Here is a 23,873-nt window from a genome sequence, read left to right as displayed (position 1 = left end):
TTTACAGCATTTATTGGGGATGGAAACTTCGCAACGTGCACGCAGAGGTCATAAATATATATAATTAACTGAGTAACCGAAGTGACGCCAAGCCGCATTCAATCGAAATCAGAATCAATAGCAGTCATGCGCAGCAGAGCTTTTACTAGGACTCAGAATAAAAAAAAGAGGCTGCAGTTAGTTTCGCCGCGACGGCGAAACAGTTTTAGTTATAGTGAAGAATAGCAAAATTACACGAAGGAAGACTTTTCCGTATAAATCCGTGTAAGAGCCGCATCCCCAACTTGAAAGCAATTTTTTTTAATCCAACCGAGAAGCAATCGCGTTCACCGCTGATTCCAATCGCGCTCCACTGCTAATTTTCCCGCGCAGCGTACTTTCGTGCGTCGCAACTATAAAAAAAGTCGGTTACAACTTAAGAAGACAGGAGAGGCGCCCCGCCCTGATCACTGAAGCGCAGCAGGAGATTGCCACCGCGACTAAAGAAACAGTCCCACTGACGCGACTCGGCCCAGCTCGAAGCGCGGGCTGCTATATGTCCTCTGTCGGCGGGGTCACAGGCCGCCCGGCTCATGAAGTCAATCGTCTCGAGTGCGAACTCATTGGTGGATGCTCGTGTGCATCCGCCTTTGACGGGAAAATGTCGCTGCCTTCTACAGTTGTACATGACTATATATGGCGAGAGGAGGTGATCGGGGAGGTTTACGGCGGATTTCATACTGGTAGTTGGAAAAATTAGATTAAAATGGCCCGGTCCAATGTAAGGCTCGTCAAAATTGCGGCAAAAAAGTGCGGCCCTCACACGAGTCTGTACGTTGGTTATATCGCCTATATGAATCGTAGTAACATTTACTTATTAATTAAAATAACAAACATCGTACAATGCACCGACTATGTAAGCCTGAAAATATCTCGGTGGATGACCACGAACAGTCGCTATCACAAGATCGGCAGCGGGGGCGAACGGTTCGTACATCCATGCGATTCACCGCGACTCCGAAAGTTACGTTCATCAATATCATCTGCATATTTTTATGGCCACTACAGGACGGCCTCTGTCAGCGATTTCCAATTACCCCTGTCTCTTAACTTAGGCTATGCGATCTGCAATAGTTGGGGCGCGGAAAAACAGCCTAAGAAGGAAGACAGCGCGCATGAAGTTAGCAGCCATCCCTGCTCGCTCTTGATCATTGCACCCCAATGATTACCAACAAGTGGATACGGCACGCGGGCCGCGTAAGCGTCAACCGTGCAGTCATTCCCAGGTGCGGCAGGGCTAGATGAGAAGACGCGTGTTCTGCTCCCCATGCGCGCATTTGATCACATGACCTCCAACTAACCCGAATATTGACCGCGTGGGAAGATAATGTCGATCAAGCTGCCATCCTTTTCGGATCAATGTTACGCGCTTTTTCTCTCACCCACAGTGTATGGGTCGCTTACTCATTTGACTTTTGGACTTTATACGGAATATCACGGTGACGACGACAGCGAAAATTTGCCTGGAGTGTCGATACAATTTCTGTCACAATAAAATGAGAAATAGAAAACAGGCGTCGAGCTCCCTTCTACCGCGGCTGCGGACGTTGCAATGTGCACCGGCTACAAACACAGCATGAGCACCAACGACAAAAACAACAGTGGGCACCTCGGTTATCGGTACTTCGCCAGAACCCGTCTGAGGCTGAAAAGGAAGCATATTTTCCGCCGTATAGGCACCAGCGGAAGCATAACACTAGGTGCGCGGGGAGACAGCGCACGCGAAGGGACCAGCCATCTCGGATGGCCCAAGCTTGAACTCGGCGCAGATTAACTCCAAAATAAAGCGCTTGACCCCCGTATGTATGGCAGAGGCAGGAAAAGTAGGAGTTGAGGACCCGTGTGTTCAAGCTGCTAGGCAAAAGAGGAGTCCACGTCGCCATCAAGAAGGTTCCTCAGCTCACGTGTTTCCATCAGCGAGTGACATGTACCGCCAGAGGTTCTATGAAGTACTTGACACAGTGCTGTCTTCGTTAAACAACAGGTATCCCACCTGATATGTGGCAGCGTAAGTCCCACATTAAGCAGCTTGCCATAGAGAAGTTCTACGGTGATGGCGTTCTACGGTGACGACCTTGAACCAGGACGCCTGATTTTGCACAGAGATATGCTGATTGACATTTTAAGCCAGCAAAGATCGGCATCATTGCACACATTCGAGGACGTCGTGCACATGTTCACGGGGGGCCAGGGCGAACACCTGCGAAACCTTTTGCCGGAAATGTCCAAGCCTAAAAAAATTACGTTGACCATACGGGTCTCGCCGACTGCATTTGAGGGGTCCTTTTCTTGCCTTCGGCGACTGAAAATGTACTTGCGATCGATGATTATACAAGCCGATTTCAACCATCTGGCAATTTTGCACGCCCACAAAGAACTCTCCCGCAAAATCAATTTGAATACGATTGCCGACGACTTGCTACGACGATTGCTGACAACGCACTGATGTCTCTAATAGGAGGGAGAAAGGCACCAACTTGAAAGTCAAAGCAAACCACCTGGCTCAGAAAGCAACGCAAAACGTTATAGAAAATGCCACGTTATTTATTGACGTGTAAGCGTAAAGGAACGGCGAGAAACGTCAGGCGAACGTCAAGAAACGGCGGGGCGACCAGCAGCCAAAATCCGGGCAAGCACTAGCTCGGGGCGTGTGGTTACCACCAACACTGTGGCTTGCTTGCTGTCTGCTTCGTCGTCGTCTTGTCTTCTTCATTACATTGGCCCCCGGGGAATAGCGTAGCCATGCTGGCGACTTAAGGCGTTGACAGTATCGAGGGGTCATAATAGGGCTTGAGGCGACTCACGTGAGCGATTTCTCGACCACGACGACGTAAGTCTTAGGACGGTGTCAAAGGCTCAGCGTCATATTTGCCTGGAGATGTCCGAGCGAGGATGTGGTAGGGCCCATAATATCGGGCCAGTAATTTAGACGAAAGGCCAGGCGTACTCGGAGGAATTCAAAGCCAAACCAGGGCACCGGTCGCGAAAGTAGTGAGAGGTCGGTCGGTGTCGTGCCTGAGCTTCTGTTGACCTTGGTCCTCGGTTGTCAATGAACGGGCCAATTGTCCACAATCTTCGGCGTACCTGGCCACATCAGAAATGGCAGTGTACTCAGATGAGTCAGATGTGTAGGGAAGCATAGTGTCCAGCGTGCATGATGGTTCACGTCCGTACAAGAGAAAGAACGGCGAGAATCCTGTGGTCGCGTGCGTAGCAGTGTTGTACGCATATGTGACGAAAGGAAGGACGGTGTCCCAATTGGTCTGGTCGGACGCTGTGTACATCGTCAGCATATCCACCAGAGTGTGATTAAATCACTCAGTTAGGCCATTAGTTTGCGGATGATATGCACTTATTGTTAAGCGATGAACGATGTTACACTGAATAAGCAAGGCTTCAATAACCCCAGACAGGAAAACACGTCCCCTGCCCTCAAAAGTTTACGAGGAGCACCGTGGCGCAGTGCGAAGTTGCGTAAGGTGAAAAACGCAACGTCTCTTGCTGTGGCTGTGGGCAAAGCTGCAGTCTCGGGGTAACGAGCCAGGTGGTCCACGCCGACAATTATCCACCTATTCCCAGTGGTGGTCGAGGGAAGTGGGCCATATAAGTCTATATCGACGTGGTCGAATAGACGGGCCGGGAAAGGGAGAGGCTGAAGTGTACCGGCCGGGCGTTGAGGTGTAATCTTGCGCCGCTGACAAGCAGTGCAAGCACGTATGTACTTGCACACAAATGCATACATTCCGTGCCAGTAGAATCGCTGCCGCAGGCTATTGTAGGTCTTGAGAACGCCGGCATGAGTGCTTTGCGGGTCAGTGTGGAAAGCAGCGCAGATGTCCGTGCGCATGTAGCGGGGTGCAACTAGAAGCCACCTCCGGCCATCAGACGTGTAATTCCGGTGATAGAGGAGATCGTCCCGAATAGTGAAATGGGCGGCTTGGCGATGTAGAGTTCTTGAGGTGGGATAAGTGGATGGGTCAGGGAGAAAGCCAAGGAGTTGACAAATCCACGCATGCTTGCGTTTCTCCGACATCTCTGCAAAGTCAATAGGTGACAAGCGAGCTGAAGAAGCTCACGGAGAAGCCGTGGCAGACGCTAGCGGCGCGCGGGCCAGCGCATCAGCGTCCGAGTGTTTGCGCCCGGATCGGTAAACAACAAGAATGTCATAATATTGCAGGCAAAGTGCCCAACGACCGAGGCGTCCCGATGGATCTTTCAGCGACGAGAGCCAGTATAGAGCATGATGGTCCGTGATGACGTCGAAAGGGCGGCCATAAAGATACGGACGAAACATAGCCAAAGCCCTAATTATGGCGAGGCACTCTTTCTCAGTGACAGAATAAGTACACTCGGCTTTCTTGAGCGTTCGACTCGTGTAGGCAACGACGTATTCTTGGTATCCTGGTGTTTTTTGAGCCAATACCGCACCAAGGCCAACACCGCTGGCGTCAGTATGGATCTCCGTAGGCGCATTAGGGTCAAAGTGACGGAGTATTGGTGACGACGTTAGTAAGCGCCGTAGCGTTCGAAAAGATTCGTCGCACGCTGTTGACCAAGCAGACAGGCCGTTAGAGGCGGTCAGAAGGTTGGTAACAGGCGCTATGATGGTTGCAAAGTCAGCGCACAAATCTACGAAAATACGAGCACATCTCAATGAAACTTCTAAGTGTTTTCATGGAACTGGGCTTGGGATATTCGGCTACTGGCACGGAGCTTCGTGGGCTCCGAAAGAACGACGTGGCCTAGTATCGTCAACTGGCGTGCAGCAAAGTGGCACTTCTTTATGTTAAGTTGAAGGCCAGCAGAGGTGAGGCATGTGAGAATCGCACGAAAACAAGCAAGGTGAGTTGGAAAATCGCGAGAAAAAACGATGATGTCGTCAAGGTAGCAGAGGCAGGTATTCAACTTGTAGCCACGAATGATGTTATCCATCATCCGTTCGAAAGTAGCTGGGGCGTTGCACAATCCGAACGGCATGACGTTAAACTGATACAGTCCGTCAGTAGTGACGAAACCGTCTTAGGTCGGTCAGGGTCGGCCGTTGGAACTTGCCAGTAACCCGAGCGCGAATCCAGTGACGAGAAATATTCTTCCCCTTGCAAACAATCGAGATCATCATCGATGTGGTGCAACGGGTATACATCCTTCCGAGATATTGAGATATCTCGCACAAGTACAACAGGAGAGGACCAGGGGCTCTGGGACGGCTGAATGACACCACGCGTAAGCATATCATCGACTTGTTCCTTGTCTAATGCGAACACAGGACAGGAGAGCAGCGGGCAGCGTTCGCAGCGTGTCTCAACAAGAGCAGCTCAGGCAATCTCGAGCTCGCGCTTCCCGGATGACTGGCGATGTGGCTGCAGCGCCTGGCATTCGTCTTCACTACAATCACCCCCTATCGGAAAAGGGGCCATCCTGGCGACGCATGGTGAACATAGAATCGTGGGGTCGTATAATACGGCTTCAGGCGTTGTACGTGGACGGTTTCACGACCACGACAGCGTTCGTTCGTAGGTGGCGTGACAGGCTCGACAACATAGTTCACATGCGATGTCTGCGCTACAACACGGTACAGTCCTTGATATTTGGATACAAGCTTGGATGAGAGGCCAGCAGGAACGGCAGGAACCCAAAGCCACACAAGGGAGTCCGGAAGAAAGTGACAATGCGGGTGATCATCGTCACGTCGAAATTTTTGTTGCCATTAGTCGACGGCTGTAAAGGAACGGGCGAGTTGACGGCATTCCTCGGCGCTGCGGTCAACTTCAGAGATGGGTGTACATTCGGATGAATCGGGTCTGTACGGAAGAATGGAGTCGTGGGTAGTCGAAGGTTCGCGGCCATACAAGAGGAAGAATGGGGAAAAGTTTGTGGTCGCCTGTGGTGCAGTGTTGTAGGCGAACGTGATGAATGGCAGAATGAGGTCCCAATCAATGTGATCCGAGGCGATGTATTTCGTGAGCATGTCGCCAAGGGTGCGGTTAAATCTTTCCGTCAGACCATTAGTTTGAGGATGGTAGGCGGTGGTGGTGCGATGAACGAGGCGACATTCAGTTAAGAGTGCGTTTACGACTTCAGAAAGGAATACACGTCCTCTATCGTTCAAAAGTTCGCGAGGTGCACCGTGACGGAGAATAAAGTTTTTCAGTGGGAAGTATGCGACATCACGAGCTGTGGCAGCAGGCAGAGTGGCTGTTTCTGCGTATCACGTCAAGTGGTCGATGGCGACGACTATCCTGCGGTTTCCGGAAGCCGTGCTCGGAAGGGGTCCATGCAGGTTAATCCCAATGCGATCGAAGGGTGGCAGGACACGGGATTGGCTGGAGTGGACCAGAGACATGCTGAGCAGGAACCTTGCGGCGTTGGCACTGACGGAACGACCGAATGTACTTGCACACAAAGGTGTACATGCCACGCCAAGAAAACCTGGAACAAAGCAGGGTGCACGTCTTGAAGACACCCGCATGTGCACACTGCGGGTCAGTGTGGAAGGCAGAACATATTTCACCACGAAGATGTCGCGGTACGACGAGCAACCACTTGCGGACGTCAAAGACGTAATTCCGGCGATAGAGAAGTCCACCCCGCACTTGTACGAAGTGCGCATCAGTGCGAAGCTTGACGGCGCAAAGCTCGAGAAGGTGGAGGAACAGTCGACGGGTTTAAAAGGAAGCGGATGAGAGCACTAATCCAGGCATCCTTGCGTGGCTCCGAAGCCATGCCGCAGCCTGCTGGGAACTAAAGTACTTGGTCAATGGCAGAGAGGCAGGCATCGCTTTCGGTTGACACGGGTGAACGGGAAAGCGCGTCGGCATCGGTGTGGCGGCGGCCAGACCTGTAGACAACACGCACGTCGAATTCTTGCAACCGCAAAACCCAGCGAGCTAATCGATCTGAGGGGTCCTGCAATGTGGACAGCCAACAAAGTGCATGGTGGTCTGTAATTACATCAAAGGGGCGGCCATAGAGGTAGGGTCGAAATTTACCAAGTGCCCAAGTTATGGCCAAACATTCCTTCTCCGTAACGCAATAATTCTTCTCTGCTTTGGTGAGGGTGCGGGCTTGCGTACGCAACCACGTACTCGTCGAACCCAGATTTGCGCTGCGCGAGCACAGCGCCGAGGCCGTGTATGGTGAACCGTATGGTTCGGTGTCGAAGCTACGGTGGTAGGATGTTGGGCGGCGACGGCAAAATCGTGCAATGCGGCCAGGTAGACCACATGCAAAACATATTGGGCGGTTGTCAGGAGTGCGCCATTGTCCTCTGCTGTTTGGGTAACGCGGCTGAACGAAGTGAGGGGCTGGACGCAGTGGCACGGCTGATGGGAATGGCGCAAAGGTCTGAGGTGGTGGCCGTGCGAGAGCCTCGGCATAGCTAAGAGGTGCAGTCACCTCGGGAAAAGCAACGGGAGTCTGCACCGGTGGAGTCTCGAGGGCAGAAGGGAGAGCCGCGCTCACTTGCTCTTGGATGACCTGGCGGAGGTTGGCCGGCAAAGGCGAGGGTGGTGACGTGGCTGAGGACAGCAGCGAAAGCTGGCGAGGGACCTCAGCACGAACGAATTCTTTCATCTGGCGAAGCAGGGAGTCCATGTCAGGAGCCACGGCCACGCTCGCGAGGCTTTCATCGGACACAGGTGGGCGCCGTGTGAGAAGACGCTGCCTGCAGAGCTCGTCCAAACTCTGGCAAAGCTCAATGACCTTAGAAGCTGTGTCAGGGCTTTTTGACAGCAGCATATGAAAGGCATCGTCGGAAATGCCCTTCATGATGTGATGTACCTTGTCCACCTCAGCCATCGTCGGGTTGACACGCCGGCAGAGGTCGACGATGTCCTCTATGTAGCTGGTGAACGTTTCACCAGTTTGCTGGGATCGGCTGCGTAGACGCTGTTAAGCGCAAGGCTTGCGCACGCCAGTGCGGCCCAAAACGTATGCGATGCTGGTTTTGAAGCGAGCCCACGTGCGGAGATCGGCTTCGTGGTTTCGAAACCACAGCTTGGCGACGCACGATAGATAGAACATCGCGTTGTTGAGCTTGTGCGTGTCGTCCCATTTGTTAGTGTTGCTGGCGCGTTCATACGATTCCAGTCAATCTTCAACGTCTTTCTCATCGGTGCCGCTGAAGATGTCAGGATCCCGCTGACGCTGGGCACCGGCACATACGATTGCTGGAGTAACCGGTGGGGATGTCGGGCTGGGGTCGTCAGGCATGACGGACGGCAGAGTTCGGGTGCATAATTCCAGGTTGGGGGAAACCGCAACACCTCCACCAGAATCTAATGCGAACACAGACAGGAGAGCAGCGGGCAGCGTTCGCAGCGTGTCTCAACCAGAGCAGCTCAGGCAATCTCGAACTCGCGCTTTCCGGATGACTGGCGATGTGGCTGCACGGCATTTGTCTTCACTACACTTGATAATACACCGTTATGCGGCTGAAACTCGGTATGGTCGTTGGCGTAAGGGCGCATGGGAACCGGTGTCAATGTGGTATGTGACGCTCGTTGTACGACCTAAAGATGGTTGAGCACAATCGAAGAAAGAGCGGAAGTCTTGAAGAAGGGCAAGGAATTCGCTGCGTTGTGTTGACGATAGATTGGCAGCAATAGAAGGGTGGAAACTGTCTGGACCCGAAGGTTTGGGAACAGGTGATGTCATGGCATTCAGTTAAAGATGGGGTTGGTCCTCTGCAAACTCGAGGGAGCACAGGAGGTCAGCACCTTATATATGGCCCAAAGATTCCCCACGAAGTAATGTAACGGAGGATGTGAGCCAGTTGGACACTAACATAGTAGTAGCAACCGATTCAACCGTAAGTGCGGCAAATGGCAGTCGTAGGCCGCGACGGCGGAGAAGTACCTCCGATGGGGCAAACAGAACAGTTCCGTCAGGGACGGCCGTACAGGTCAGAGGCATAAGGGTCGACGTTGCAGGGTCAGTATGTGTCCGCAGCAACGACAAGTTTGTGAGCGTCGGGATGTTTATCCATCGAAAGAGAGGTTTGCAGTTGTGTAAGGGCCACTTCTGAACGGGAGCAGTCTATGATCGCGCGATGACGTGAAAGGAAGACCCATCCGAAAATAACGTCGTGGGAGCATGACGGTAGCACGAAAAACTCGATGACATAAAGTTCAACTTGAATAACGACACCTGCGGTGCAAACAGCCTAAGGCCCAATGCACTGTGAGCTGGTAGTGAGGAGCATTAGTCCCGAGAGCGGCGTGGTCACTTTTTTCACCTTGCGGCATAGGTTTTCGCAGATAACCGAAAAGCCGGCCCCTGTGGCAATAAGCGCTAATGCGGCGTTTCCTTCAACATCGACATCGATAATGTTTTGCGGCGAAATAGATGGAGGCCTTGGGCAGTTCGACGCGCCTGCAGCTCTTGCCTCCGGAACTGCAGCGATCAGTTTCCCTCCTCCGTAGGAGGTCGGCGACGCACGGTTGATAGGGAGCGTCATCGCAGAGATAGGGATCGGCGGATAGCATAGACTGATTGATCGTCAGAGACGCACTTTGGTGGTGACCGGGCAGACGAAGGAACAGGCCTGCCCATGACATCAAATGGCGAAGGTGGACATCGGCGACAGTGGCGGGCGACGTGCCCAGCGACACCACAGGTGAAGCAGATGGGCCTATTGTCTGGCGTTCGCCACGCGTTGGGGCGGCGGAGGAACGGAGCCGAAGGTCTCACGAAGGTGAGCGACGCAGCGTTCGCAGTCGTCGGCCAATGTCACAGACCCCGTGAACGAGGCGCAGACACCGGCCCAAATTCCAAAGCCGACTTATCAGCTTCCGAAAATGATCCCGCGAAAGCAAGGACAATCAGTAATGGGCCCTCTGTTTCGCCAGCGAACGCCGGTTGCTGTCCAAAGACCGAGTCAGAGCCCAGAGTTGTCAAAACACAACAAAATACATTCTTCACACAAGGCAGTTACGCACACGTGCACACTTAGGCTAGACACATCACAATACAATTCAAGTGGGTATTCACAAAACAAAGGAAAATAATTAACGACAAGCACTAAGAGTCCAACACGTAAAGTACAAAATGAATAGGAACACTAAGTGTCCAATCATATTCACCCGTGCTGGTCTTGGAATCGGATGATCTCGGCGTAGTTCGGGGCAAATCCCGAAGAAGGAACTTCTTCCGAAAATGCAGACGCGCGATGAACTCGTCAACTAGCTTGCCGGGGAATCCCCTTCTTCCGCAGACGGTCAGTTTTCACGTTACATCTCTTCACCGGAGCAGTCTCATCCCTCTTCTGATTCTCGCACGGCGGTTATATAGCCGTCACAGGCGTTCTCGAACCTTCCTATCGGAGTCGTGCTCCCGTAGCATGGCCAAAGCCTGGGAATCTTCTAGTCCATTCTCGCATCTTCGACCGCCGCCCTCGGAGCGTCGTCGATGGGGTGGTGAGTCATCCTTTTGGCGCACGTTCATGCTGTAGTAATCTCTTTCTCTCTCTCGACACGCCGGGTAAGAGGGTGCCTAGGCGTCTGCGCCGACTAATTCTCTCTGGTTACCATCGCTTCGTCGATGTTCTTCGAGACGTCTAGACGCCGTTGGTCGCGTCGCCTGTTTGAGGCGTATGCGCTCTCCCCCTCTGTTGAAGTTTCCGCGGGGTCGGCGTGTTCTTGCGCTGGCTTGCGTGACACGCGGTGCGCGCTTTGATTACGCGCTCTTCTGTAACCCTGCCCCCATTTAAGAATCTTATGTAATATTATTCAAAAAAACACAAAAGAAGCGAGCACAAAAGACCACTACGCACGCGTCCATAAGTCCACAAATCAGTCCACCACAATTCACATGTCACTTAACTCGCGATACATCGAGTACAAACAAAAATCACACAAGTACACTTGGACTACCCAATAACACATCCCTGGCGTAACAAGTACACTTTTATTACACAATAACACATATCTCGCGTAACAAGGCAAGCATATGAAACAGAACATGTGCAACAAGTATACAAAACTATGACAGGGTATTTTACAGAACACGAACAAACAGCAGTATTTTCATGATGCATGAATAAATAAACTGATAGCATGCGTTTAATAGCAGATACGCTCGGTGTTTTTATAAATGCGCCGGAACAGGCAATGGCCAAACGGAGCGAGCGCGAGCGCCAACAACAAACGTCTTATTCTTCGTCATCTGCTGGCGCCCGTACTCCTCACTACAATCACTCCCCGGCGAAAAAGGAGCCATCCTGGCGACCTATGCAACAGGGAGCACTGGTGGGTCGTAGTGCGGCTTCAGTCGGTCGATGTGAACAGTTTCACGTCCGCGACGCCGTTGGTCCGTAGATGGGTGAATAGGCTCAGTGACGTAGTTGACCGGGTTGATCGGAGAACCCGGTAAGGGCCGGCGTACTTTGATCTGTACTTTGTTGAAAGGCCGGGAGTAGAGGAGGGACCGCGGAGCCATACCAGCGTTCCAGGTTAATATGATGTAAAACACAAGCCTGCGTCGCGATTATGTTTCTGGCTGGCCTGATCTTGCGCGGTATGTGAGCGGGCAATCTGACAACATTCTTCGGCATAAGTGGTGGCTTCGGATAAAGGAGTAGATTCTGAAGCGTCGGGGCGATACAAAAGAATCGTGTCCATAAGCAAGGAAGGTTCGCGACCATAAAGAAGAAAGAAGGGAGAGAATCCCATGGTAGACTGAATGGCGCTATTGTAAGCATACGTAACAAAGGGAACGATGCGGTCCCAGTTAGTGTGGTTAGCGGAAACGTACATGGCAAGCATGTCGCCGCGAGTACGATTAAAGCGTTCAGTCATGCCATTCGTTTGCGGATGATATGCGCTTATAGTTCTATGGACAATGTTGCATTCCCGGAGGAAGGCTTCTACAGCTTCGGAGAGGAATGAACGACCACGGTCACTCAGTACCTCGCGAGGCGAACCATGTCGAAGAACAAGGTTGCGAAGGATGAGCAAGCCGACTTCACGTGCTGTGGCCGCCGGAAGCGCTGAAGTTTCGGCGTAGCGCGTGAGATGGTCCACGGCGACGATAACCCAGCGGTTGCCATCTGGGGTGTACGGTAGAGGGCCGTACAAATCAATGCCGATAGGGACAAGGCAATGGTTGGAGCGGCCCTGTAATCTTATTAGGTGTGCTCTTGCGGTGTTGGCACTTGGAGCACGAGTGGACGTACTGCCGAACGAAGCGGTACATTCCGCGCCAGTAATATCGAAGCCGGAGGCGTGCATATGTCTTTAGTACACCGACATGGGCGCATTGCGGATCCGCATGAAAAGAGGCACATATGTCGGAACGTAAATGGCGAGGAATCACTAGCAACCATTTACGGCTCTCAGAGAGGTAGTTGCGGCGGTACAGAAGCCCATCGCGGATGGAAAAGCGACGAGCAGCGCGCCGAAGCGAGCGGTCGGTGGTGTGTGGTGATGGCTGAGATAAATACTCCAGAAGAGAAGCTATCCAGGGATCGCGGCGTTGCTCATATGGCATGTCGGTGTATGTAAGAGACGAAGAATCGTAGCTGGAGACAGACGCAGCACCATCCTCATCGGGCAGTCGTGAGCGCGAAAAAGCGTCGGCATCCGAATGCTTACGGCCGGACCGGTAGACAACACGGATGCCATAGTCCTGTAGACGAAGCGCTAGGCGACCAGAGGGGTCCTTTAACGACGACAACCTGCACAGGGCGTGGTGATCAGTCACGACGTCAAATGGACGGTCATATACGTAAGGTCGAAATTTGGTGATTGCCCAAACGATTGCAAGGCATTCTTTTTCGGTGACTGAATGGTTCGTTTCCCCTTTGGTGAGAGTGCGGCTGGCGTAAGAGACGACGTACTCTTCGAAGCCAGACTTACGCTGGGCAAGAATAGCGCCGAGGCCTACTCCACTAGCGTCTGTGTGGATTTCTGTGGGAGTGTCTGGGTCAAAATGGCGTAGGATAGGTGGGGATATCAAAAGATGGCGTAATGTGGCGAACGCGTCTTCGCAAGCTGTAGACCATGCCGAGATGCCTTGGCTTTCGGCAAGCAGCTGCGTTAAGGGCGCGATTATGGACGCGAAATTACGCACGAATCGGCGAAAGTACAAACACAGGCCTTATGATAAAGCTACGGAGTTCTTTAAGCGTGGACGGCCTGGGGAACTTGGCGACGGCCTCGAAGCTTTGCAGGGTCGGGAAGGACACCATCCTTGCTGACAACATGGCCTAAGATGGTAAGTCGGCGGGCGGCAAAGTGGCACTTCTTCAAATTAGGTTGCAATCCAGCATCTGAAAGGCAAGTGAGGACGCTTGCGAGGCGACTCAAATGGGAGGCAAAGTCTTCGAAAAAACTACGACGTCGTCCAGGTAGCACAGACACGTGTGCCACTTGAGGCCTCTAATAATGTTGTCCATGAGACGTTCGAAGGTGGCAGGCGCATTACAAAGGCTGAATGGCATCACGATAAACTCATATAAACCGTCTGGGGTTACAAACGCAGTCTTGGAATGGTCAGGTTCATTCATAGGAACCTGCCAGTACCCAGATCGAAGGTTCAAAGAGGAGAAGAACTCTGCTCCATGCGAGCAATCGAGGGCATCGTCGATTCTGGGCAGCGGATAAACATCTGTTCGTGTGATCTTGTTAAGGCACCTCTAATCAAGGCAAAATCTTATGCTACCCTCCTTTTTCTTTACCAGCAAAACTGGGGAAGCCCAAGGGCTGTGTGAGGGCTGTATTACGCCACGATGAAGCAAGTCGTTGACTTGTTCATCAATGAAACGGCTCTCAGGATGAAAAACTCGCTATGGACGCTGGCACAGGGGTGCATGGGTGCCAGTGTCAATACGGTGAACGATGGTGGATGTGCGGCCCAAGCAAGACTGCTTATGATCGAACGACGTCCGAACGCGGGCGAGCAGCTCAAAGAGTTTCGTATGCTGTGCACGCGGGAGTTTGGAATCAATTGACGGGAGGAATGCCTCTAAGGAGGACGAATCGGCGAAGGTAGCAGGAGTAATGCTGTCGACGAGAAGGCCTATCGTGTCGTCAGGCAGTTGAGTAGTGTATGCGGAATCAATATGCTCAAGCCGGCCTATACATTCACCATGGTATAACGTGGCTGTGGAAGACAACCGATTCGTGACGTAAATGGCGCTGCAAGAGTTTTCTGCCGTGAGAACTGCAAAAGCGAGAAGGACGTTTTGCGAGAGGTGAAGGCTTCGGAGGGCGCAAATAGGGCGGTGGAATCGGAAGCAGAGTCGCAAGAAAGTGGCACAAAAACAGAAGGCCGTACAATCCTTCAGTGTCCGCCGTCAGTGTCCGCGGCGACGACCACTCGAGAAGGTGGCTTGTCAGAAGCGGCGGCACACATCGGCGACAACTCAAGTTCGGCACGCGCACAGTCAACAACGGCATGGTTAGTAGCGAGAAAGTCCCAACCCAAAATAACGTCGTCAGAACATGGCGAAAAAACTACAAATTCGACTGCGTACAAAATGTCCTGTATGACACGATGAGCTGTGCATGCCACTGAAGGTTGAATGTGGTGCGCGGTCGCGGTACGCAAAGAGACATCGAAAAGCGGTATCATTATCTTTTTTAACTTGTGGGACAGTTCTCCACTAAGAACAGACACAGCAGCACCAGTATCGACGAGTGCTTGCAAGGAAACACCTTCGATATTCGCGGTTATTTCGTTCGCAGGTAGAAATAGAGGCCTTGAAGTTGTCGACACGAGCGCAGTTCTTGCCTCCGGAACTGTGAGGGCTAGTTTTCTGCTTGGACTGGTGGGGGGCGAGAACCATTGGGGAAAGTGAACGGCGGCGTGGTGAGGGCGACCGACGTGTGTCGTAGCCACGGCGATTCAGTGAGCAGGTGTCCATCGTTGAATGGGAGGACATCGGGCGCGGTGGCTCAGAACGAAAGCAGTCCCGATTGTCTTCTCCCGCACGAGGACGGAAGTCACGATGACGGCAGAAACGCATGACATGGCCAGGCAGACAACAGAAGTAGCAAATAGGCCTGTTGTCCGGGGTGCGCCAAGAATTAGTGGATGGCGGCGCGGGACGGCGAAAAGGTGGCGGGTTCGGGTGGACAGGCGCACGCGCAGCGAAGAGCTCATTTGCTGGTCGACCAGGTCCGGGCTGAGCGGCATTGCTGGTGACTGTCTGCGTGCGACTTCAGCCTAGGTCAGAGGAGCGGAAACAGGCGGATGCTGGAAGGTGGTCAGTAGCGTCTCAGAAATTTGCTCCTCTACGGCCTGTCGTAGCGTCGGAGCAAGCCCCTGCGCTGAGGCCGGGACGCAGGGAACAAGGGACAATTGCCGTGCCACTTCCTCTCGGACAAACTGCTGGATCTGCTGCCATAACATTGCGGTGTCAGTAGAAACAGCGCCTACAGTGAATGACATTTCAGCCGGGTCAGAGCTCGGGAGTCGTGTAGAAATGCGCTGTTTCCGCAACTCGTCATAGCTCTGACAGTACCCACGCTCTGACAATCCCCACGTCTGCGACAGTTTGGGGATTCTTGCCAATCAGCATTTGGAAAGCGTCGTCCTCAATCCCCTTAATGATGTGTCTGATTTTATCAGCTTCGGACATAGCAGGCTTGATGCGACGGCAGAGGTCCACAATATCCTCAATGTAGGACGTGAAGTTCTCGCCGGATTGCTGGGTGCGATCGCGTAAGCGTTGTTCCGCGCGGAGCTTGCGAACAGCGGGACGGCCGAAGACCTCCGCGAAGATCGTTTTCAATGATGCGCAATTGGCAATATCAGCTTCGTGGTTCAGGCAACCATAGCTGTGCAACGCCCGCCAGGTAAAAGTTGACGTTGCTGAGCTTGTCACCGTCATCCCACTTATTGTGGGCGCTTACCCGCTCATACGAAATGAGCCAGTCCTCGACGTCGTGCTCGTCGGGGCCGTTGAAAATTACAGGGTCTCGCTGTCGGGGTACGCCGGAGCAGGGGACCACCGATGGTACGGGAGCACCTTGTTGGGGCACGTCGTCAGGCATTGCCGAGGCTGGGGGTAGAGTCCGGGTACGGAGTTCCAGGATGAAATGGGAACCAGCATGCTCCACCAATTGATAGTACGCGTTTAATAGCAGATAAGCTCGGCGTTTTTATGAATGCGCCGAAACAGGCAACGGCCAAACGAAGCGAGCGCGAGCACCAACAACAAACGTCTTATTCTTCGTCTTCTGCTGGCGCCCTTATTTCTCACTACAAAACAAACAGTACACTCATCAAAAACCCTTTCCACCACACACTAATCGTCAAGGGTTTTTTAATTTGAACTTCCTGTCTTTGGTTTTTCGATGGTAGTGTTTCGGGTTGTATGAGACCCGGTCGGTTTATTTTCGGAAACGAGCGTGGAAAGGGGCTGAAAAGGCATTGCCTGAGCCTTTGATCGAGCTCGGAAGACAGCTGCTGCGTTGTCCTCGTCAGTAGTTGACGGTTTTCCGCCTGCTCCTTCGATTGTCGAGGGTTCGATCTTCGGTAATTCCTCCAAATATTTCAGATCGTCTGGTGCGCGAACTCTCTCGATGTTCCCTAGAATTAGGTCATGCAGTGGGCTGTCCATGCAAAGCGCAGTGACATTCCCACTGTAATAGGAGGTCTCGACCTCAATGAAGGCTTCGGCAAGCTTCCTAGCCGTACCATCGACCAGGTAAACTAAACAGCTTTCGCCCGTGAGCTCTTCGTCTTTGACTAAGTCCCTTCGCACGATCACTGTGCTGCTGCCGGTATGTCGTAACACCGTAATTTGTTTTCCTGCCGTTTTTCCGGCAAGTACAGGCATTCCTTTCACAGGAAATTCTGGGCGTTGGGTCATCACAACATTAACGACCGGAATTGTTTTTTCCGTTTCGGAGTTCTACAAAGCCGGCGTTTATGTCTTCTACTTGTTTTGGCGGGGCATACAAACATGATGCCTGGGGAACTTCTTTCCCTCCTTTGCGACATGTATCGGCTTTTTGCCCAGTTCGCACACATTTAAAACATTTGATATCATTGGGGCACGTAAAATTGCTCGGACAATTGCTAGCATGGTGGCCTAGTCGGTTACAGAGATAACACCTCGGAACAGGTTTCTGAGAGTTTCTTATTTCATCGTATGCCGGTTTTTTTTTTTTTTTTTGTGCCCTCTGGCTCTTCTTCTTTGATCTTGGAGAGATTGGTGCCTCACTGTGCTTCCAAAATTGGTCTGCTATTTCCAGCATATTTTGAAGCGATTTAGCTTTCCTTTCCTTCAGATAGAGGGACAGGCTCTGGTAGCAACTGATGTGGAATTGCTCCTTGATCAGAAGCTTTCCCAGCGCACCGTACTCCTGTGCAGTCTCTGAACGTTCGGTCCACCTATCAAAATAGTGGCTGAGCCGCGCGGCAAATTGCGTGGTAGTCTCGCCATCGGCGGGCTTTCAGGTCCTAAACTTATCTCGGAAGCCTTCTACGGTGAACCCATATCTCTTTAGTAGAGCGGCTTTCACACTTCCATAATTACAGGCATCGGTTGGCGTCAGCCTACCGTACACACTAAGTGCTTCGCCAGTCAAACATGTGCTTAATGCAGTGGCCCATTGATCCTCTGGCCAATTCTGGCTATTAGCAACTGCCTCAAATCTGGGCAAATAAGCATCCAAGTCATTTTTAATTTCACCGAATGCCACAAGCAGCTTGCTTGGGTTCAAAGGAAAGCTAGTGTCTTCCCTTTCAGTGCTATCGACTCTTGCATGAGCGGGAGCGTCTGTGCGTTGCTGCAAATGAAGTCGTTCGAGTTCTAACACATGCTGTCTTTGTTTTTCTCTCTCAGCTATTTCAGCTTCTCTTTCTTCTTTGGCTCTTTCGGCCGCTAGCTTCTCTCTTTCTACAGCTTCCTTTTCCTTCTGAGTAACCCATTTCCGTAGTTGTGCTCCGGAAAGACCCATCTTCACACTCAACTTATTTCTCGAGATCCATAATGCCCTTCAAAAATCTAGCCGCGTGCAATAAATATCTGCCTAGATTTCAACTATCGAACTGCTCTCTGCACACAAGTTAGCAAAACGTCCTGCAACACTCAAAATCATTAACGATGGCAATCTAAACGACCCTCGGCTCTTTCTTCTTTCTATGGACACACAATTTGCACCAGAAAGGTCCTGTCGTGGACGCCAGAAATATTGTCACCGACCCCGTGAACGAGGCGCGGACGCTAGGCCAAATTCCAAAGCCGACTTATCAGCTTCCGAAAATAATCCCACGAAAGCAAGGACAATGAGGCTCCTGCTTTGGCCAGGGGGTGCTGCGAAAATGGTGCTAAAGAGCGCCCTCTGTCCTGAACTGAGTATTTACAAGCTCGGTCGTCTGCTTCGGAAAGCACGTTTGCAATATGGATCCGCCACTTTTGGTTGTGTTGTACCACGGCCAGCAGCGAATATCGGGCGCCGAAAATTTGTTCAGGGGTGGCACGCTGCGTAAAGGCAAGACATTAGACACTTTTAGTTTAGCGTTAGCGTAATAGCGGGGTTACGGGAAATAGCGTTACCGTTCCGCAAACGAACTTTGCAGAAAGAGAGTTTTAGTATAGCGTGATAGCGTAGTTTACGTGCGAGACGCTATTCCATTACGCTTTGAATTTCACATACATAGGGCACCTAAGTCTATGTGTGTGTGCGTCCGGAAAGTGCGAGAAGCAGCGCAAGCCAGGAGCGCGTTGTATTTTTACTTCACATGTCCGTCGATCTGCAACGAAACCGACAAGCAGTACAAGCTATCATAGCCTCCGAAATCCTCCCATCTCAGAGGCCATATGCCAGTCGTCGCGCCTATCTCTCGACTTTATCGACAGGTGGCGCTCACGTCGGGGAGAAAATTTCGTTCGTTATGCTTAGGCGCGTTCAAAACGAGAAGCGATCTCGAAAACTCCGCTAAATTATCCATAAAAACATATTGTCAATCCTGCCTGAAGGTAAGCGAAGGCTATTTACGCAGTCATTTCCTATCAACGAAGTGAATTATTCAACAGCAACTCCAAATTCAGTTCGAATCGGGCGGCCGGGACCGCCGCCATGTTTTACGTACACTACGTAAACACGCTAACACGGTAACGTTAACTCTGAGAAATAGCGTGCGCACGGTAAACGGTATGGCTCGTTTAGCGTTCTGCGCATGTGCATTTCGATCCCGCTATTCCGGTACGCCCGCTATTCCGGTAACCACGCTAAACTAAAACAGTCTATTGTGCAACGCCGAATACGTACGTGTACGGCGTTCAAGAAATAAGCAGCCAAGTTTTAGCGCGGTGTCAATTGCAAGGGTAAGCTAGTCGCGTACGAAGTTGAACTTCAAGTAAGGTTTGCACGCTGCTAGATTCAGGCGCACAAACGCGAGGAAATGCTTGCTATAAATGAATTCACAGCAGCGATAAGCAGACATCATGTGTACGGAACTATTCGAGCGCACGATTGTACGCGCCGCGACCGCAGCGCTCTTTCAGCATATTGCGAAACGGCAGGCCTCCTGCAATCTTTCTAAACTGCATGCCGCTAAACAAATAGTCATGCCTTCGCTCTAGTAGCTCCCATCTGTCCCTTTAGCAACTGATAAATAACTGACGCAATGCATATGAGCTGGCAGTAACGTACTACGTGCGAATCGCGCTGTAGCGCGAGCTCGTGCGCTACTCGCTCGATGTAGCTTGAAATGACAGTGCTCGAACATCTATGCTCTGCAGTCAATACTGTCTTGCTGCGCTGCCTCAACGTGCTGGCTTGAGGTCAAGGATGAGCACATTTAACTCTAAAACCTATCCTGCTCGTAGTGGGGTGAAGAAGGGGAGCGCGCCCGACGCTCCCCTTCGTGAGGCCTTGAAAGAAAACGGTAAAATATAATGTTGGGATTCAGGCCTTCTTGCTCGTGGCAGCTCCCGACGCAGCAGTAACGACGGTGATACTTTTTCGAGGCGGAGCTAGGACTCTCCGGATCGGCGTCGCCGATTGCTTCTGCTTCCAGCATTACGTCGCACGGCACAAGGAGAGTTTGTTTTCGTTAAACTAGGCTGCGGCCAGCTCGAAGCGGTGTCTCTGAGAAGTGACGAGCCTTTTCGCACTCACAACACGGCCGAAAAAAATGCGAATCGACGTAAAACTCGGGTTAGAAACGTGCTTCGCCACAGCCAAGGCTCAATACTACTCAAGCTGGTACTACCTAGATATAACTTCTCTCGCCGCCACCAGGCGCCGCTTTACCTCAAACTCCAGCGCAAGCCGCCCATCAGCAATGGTACTTCTGGTGAGCCAGCGAACTCCGGTTGCTGTCCAAAGACCGAGTCAAAGCCCAGAGTTGTCAAAACACAACAAAATACATTCTTCACACAACGCAGTTACGCACACGTGCACACTTAGGCTAGACACATCACAATACAACACAATACAATTCAAGTGGGTATTCACAAAACACAGGAAAATAATTAACGAGAAGCACTAAGATTCCAAATCGTAAAGTACAAAATGAATAGTGTCCAATCATATTCACCCGTGCTGGTCTTGGAGTCGGATGATCTCGGCGAAGTTCGGGGCAAATCTCGACGAAGGAACTTCTTCCGGAAATACAGACGCTCGATGAACTCGTCACTAGCTTGCCGGGGAATCCCCTTCTTCCGCAGACGGTCAGTTTTCACGTTACATCTCTTCACCGGAGCGGTCTCATCCCTCTTCTGATTCTCGCACGGCGGTTATATAGCCGTCACAGGCGTTCTCGAACCTTCCTATCGGAGTCGTGCTGCTGTAGCATGGCCGAAGCCTGGGAATCTTCTAGTCCATTCTCGCATCTTCGACCGCCGCCGTCGGAGCGTCGTCGAGGGGGTGGTGAGTCATCCTGTTGGCGCACGCTCATGTGGTAGTAATCTCTTTCTCTCTGGACTCGCCGGGTAAGAGGGTGCCTCGGCGTCCGCTCTCTCTCTCTCTCTCGTTACCGTCGCTTCGTCGATGTGCTTCTAGACGTCTAGACGCCGTTGGTCGCGTCGCCTGTTTGAGGCGTATGCGCTCTCCCCCTCTGTTGAATTTGCCGCGAGGCCGGCGTGTTCTTTCACTGGCTTGCTGAACACGCGGCGCGCGCTTTGATTACGCGCTCTTTTATGACAGCCAGGCATGCGTCGGCATTGCAGGTCGAGCATACGGCGCAGGATGTTGAGGGGGCCGAGCCGCGACGGAAGCGTAGGTAAGTAGCGCAGTGACGGGTGGTTGGCGAGTCACTGACGGAAGGGCCTCAGCGACCTGGGTCCGAATAACGTGTGGAAGGTCCGGAGCCAAAGACTGCGAAGGCTCGTGCGTGAGAGGTAGCAATGAAAGCTGACGCGTTACCTCTTCCCGGACAAAGTCCTTGATGGTAGATAGCAGCGGCTGTTTGAACGGTAGGGTGGGGAGCTAGCTGCAAGCTTGATAGTGTGCCTGGCGTCATGAGGGCTTGGCCGGCGAAATTGCGCTGCCTACGCAACTCATCAAAGTTCTGACACAAAGAGAAGAGTGCCGCGATCGTGGTGGGATTTCTCGCGAGCAGCATCTGGAAAGCGTCATCCCTGATGCCCTTCAGTATGTGCTTGATTTTCTCCCCCTCTGTCATGGTGGGGTTGACGCGGTTGCAAAGATCAAGCGCATCCTCGATGTAGCCCGTGTATTTCTCCCCTGTATGCTGCAAGCGCTGCTCTGCGCGAAGCTTGCGGGCCATAGGCCGACCACAGACGTCCGAAATGGACGTCTTAAAAACGGACCAAGTGGGTGTGTCGGTCTCGTGGTTGCGATACCACAGTTGCGTGATGTCCGCGAGATAAAACATGACGTGAGTCAACTTCGTTTAATCGTCCCATTTGTTATTGGCGCTGACCCGTTCGTAAGTCGACAACTAGTCTTCAACATCGGAGTCACCTAAGCCATTGAATATGGGCGGATCCCGCTCACGGTACACGGCGCTGCAGGTGGCAGACGCTGCCGAAGGGTCAGTCTGAGTCGAGGTGTCGTTGACCATAATGGGTGCGGCAACCGAAGGGAGCGCCCTGAAGCGGAGTTTCAGGTTGGTGCGGGGACCCACGCTGCCTCCACCAAATCCCAAGTGATTTATTCACGTGTAAACGTCAAGGAACGGCGAGTAACGTAAGGCGAACGTCAAGTACCGGCGGGGCGACCATAAGCCAAAACCTGGGTAAGCGCAAGCTCGGGACGCGTGGTTACCACCAACACTGTGGCTTGCTTGCTCACTGCTTCGTCATCGTCTTGTCTTTTTCATTACAAAAAAGAACGAAAATGGGGTACAAGAATGCCATTTGGGTAAGAAAAGACAGGTGGTTGCGCTATTTGTAAAACTCCCAGTTCATTCTGTGCATTTTCCTTGTTAATTTGCATTCGTCACATGCCGCATTTGCTGCTGAATAACGCAATCCACGCAGTTCCTATATTTGCTAACGAATCATTTCGCGCTTTTGATATATCGCTGTCTTATTTATTTGTTAATATTGCTATGGAACAGTATTTGCCTTGACGAATAGGCAAGAAGTGTGAAGACGACGACGAAGATTGCCTCTTGGCCAAGTGCGGCGCATTTGCTTTTAAATATACTTGTATATAGCTTTTCGTCTGCGTCTTCCTACGTACCATATCTGGTGGAGGTGGACGTTCCCTGTACCTCGTCACGGAGCTTCGGCGTGGACAGGCACGTCGAGCCTTCCGTCATGGCTCCCGGCGACAACAGCTCGACTCAGCCGGCTTCGACACCTGCTGCCACTTCGACGACCTACATCGCTCTCCCCGCTCCCCGTGATGCTGACGTATTCTCGGGTAAGGATGGGGAAGACGTCGAGGACTAGGTCAGCCTGTATGAACACGTCAGCCACAATAACCGGTGGGACCATACTATCATGCTCGCCAACGTAATCTTTTGGTTTCGGACACACGAAGTTTGGTTTCGGACACACGAAGATGAGCTCACCAGTTGTGATTCGCTTAAGCAAAAGCTCCGAGAGTTGTTCGGCAACCCCTACGGTCACCAACTTGCCGCGCATAGGGCGTTATCCGGCCGTGTGCAGATGTCAACAAAGCCCTACGTCACGTACATTCAGGACGTCTTGGCTTTGTGCCGCAAAGTTGACGCACACGTCATTGACCCAGAAAAGGTTTCCCACATCCCCGCAGGCAATGCCGATGACGCCTTAAACTTGCTCATTTTCAACAACATGGCGACGGTGGATGCAGTTATAAAAGAGTGCCGCCGCCTGGAACTCGCTAAAAGCCGACGTATCGACCAGCAGTTTGCCCGTCTGCCCAACACCCCAGCGACATCTTCCTGTGCCGACGCTCCTCGTCCCAACAACACTGGCGATGTTACCAGGATCGTCCGGCGTGAGATTGAGGCCACCTATCCGGCTGCCTTCGACTCCAGCTCCTCCAACGCACCTGCAGTCACGGTTTCTCTGGTCCAAGCAGTTGTCCGCCAGGAGTTAGCAAACACGGGTCTTCACACCATCTGCTCGGCCCATCGCCCTGATACCCACCCGGCTTCTTCAATTCCACCCTGTCCCACATCTTATTACTCACCACATTTCCGCAACCCATCTGAATGGCGCACTGCTGACGACAAGCCCATTTGTTTTCACTGCCGTCGAATCGGGCACATTTCTCGCCACTGTCGCAGTCGCTGGAGTTCCCCGACCCGGTCTAGTTATACTGCCTACTTTCACCCAGGTGGCCCTTCTCGACCCTATTCCGCACGCTCCGATAATGCCGCCACTGATTCTCTTGCGCCGAACCGCTACTATTCTCGTTCGCCTTCGCCCCAACGACGACAATCTCGCTCTCCCCAGCCCCGTTGCTCCTATCAGCCGA

The 23,873-nt window shown here is 52.2% G+C and overlaps 1 protein-coding gene across 3 annotated transcripts in view; it reads left to right on the top strand.

The window, feature by feature from the left end:
• Positions 1 to 23,873, top strand: part of LOC119462832 (uncharacterized) — a 229,988-nt gene that overhangs the window by 132,271 nt on the left and 73,844 nt on the right. The gene's annotated exons all lie outside the window — the stretch shown is intronic.

Source organism: Dermacentor silvarum, chromosome 8, assembly GCF_013339745.2.
Source record: "Dermacentor silvarum isolate Dsil-2018 chromosome 8, BIME_Dsil_1.4, whole genome shotgun sequence".
In the NCBI taxonomy this organism is placed as follows: domain Eukaryota; kingdom Metazoa; phylum Arthropoda; class Arachnida; order Ixodida; family Ixodidae; genus Dermacentor; species Dermacentor silvarum.
Note: the sequence above shows the minus strand (reverse complement) of the source record. Positions and strands in the feature narration are given on the sequence as shown.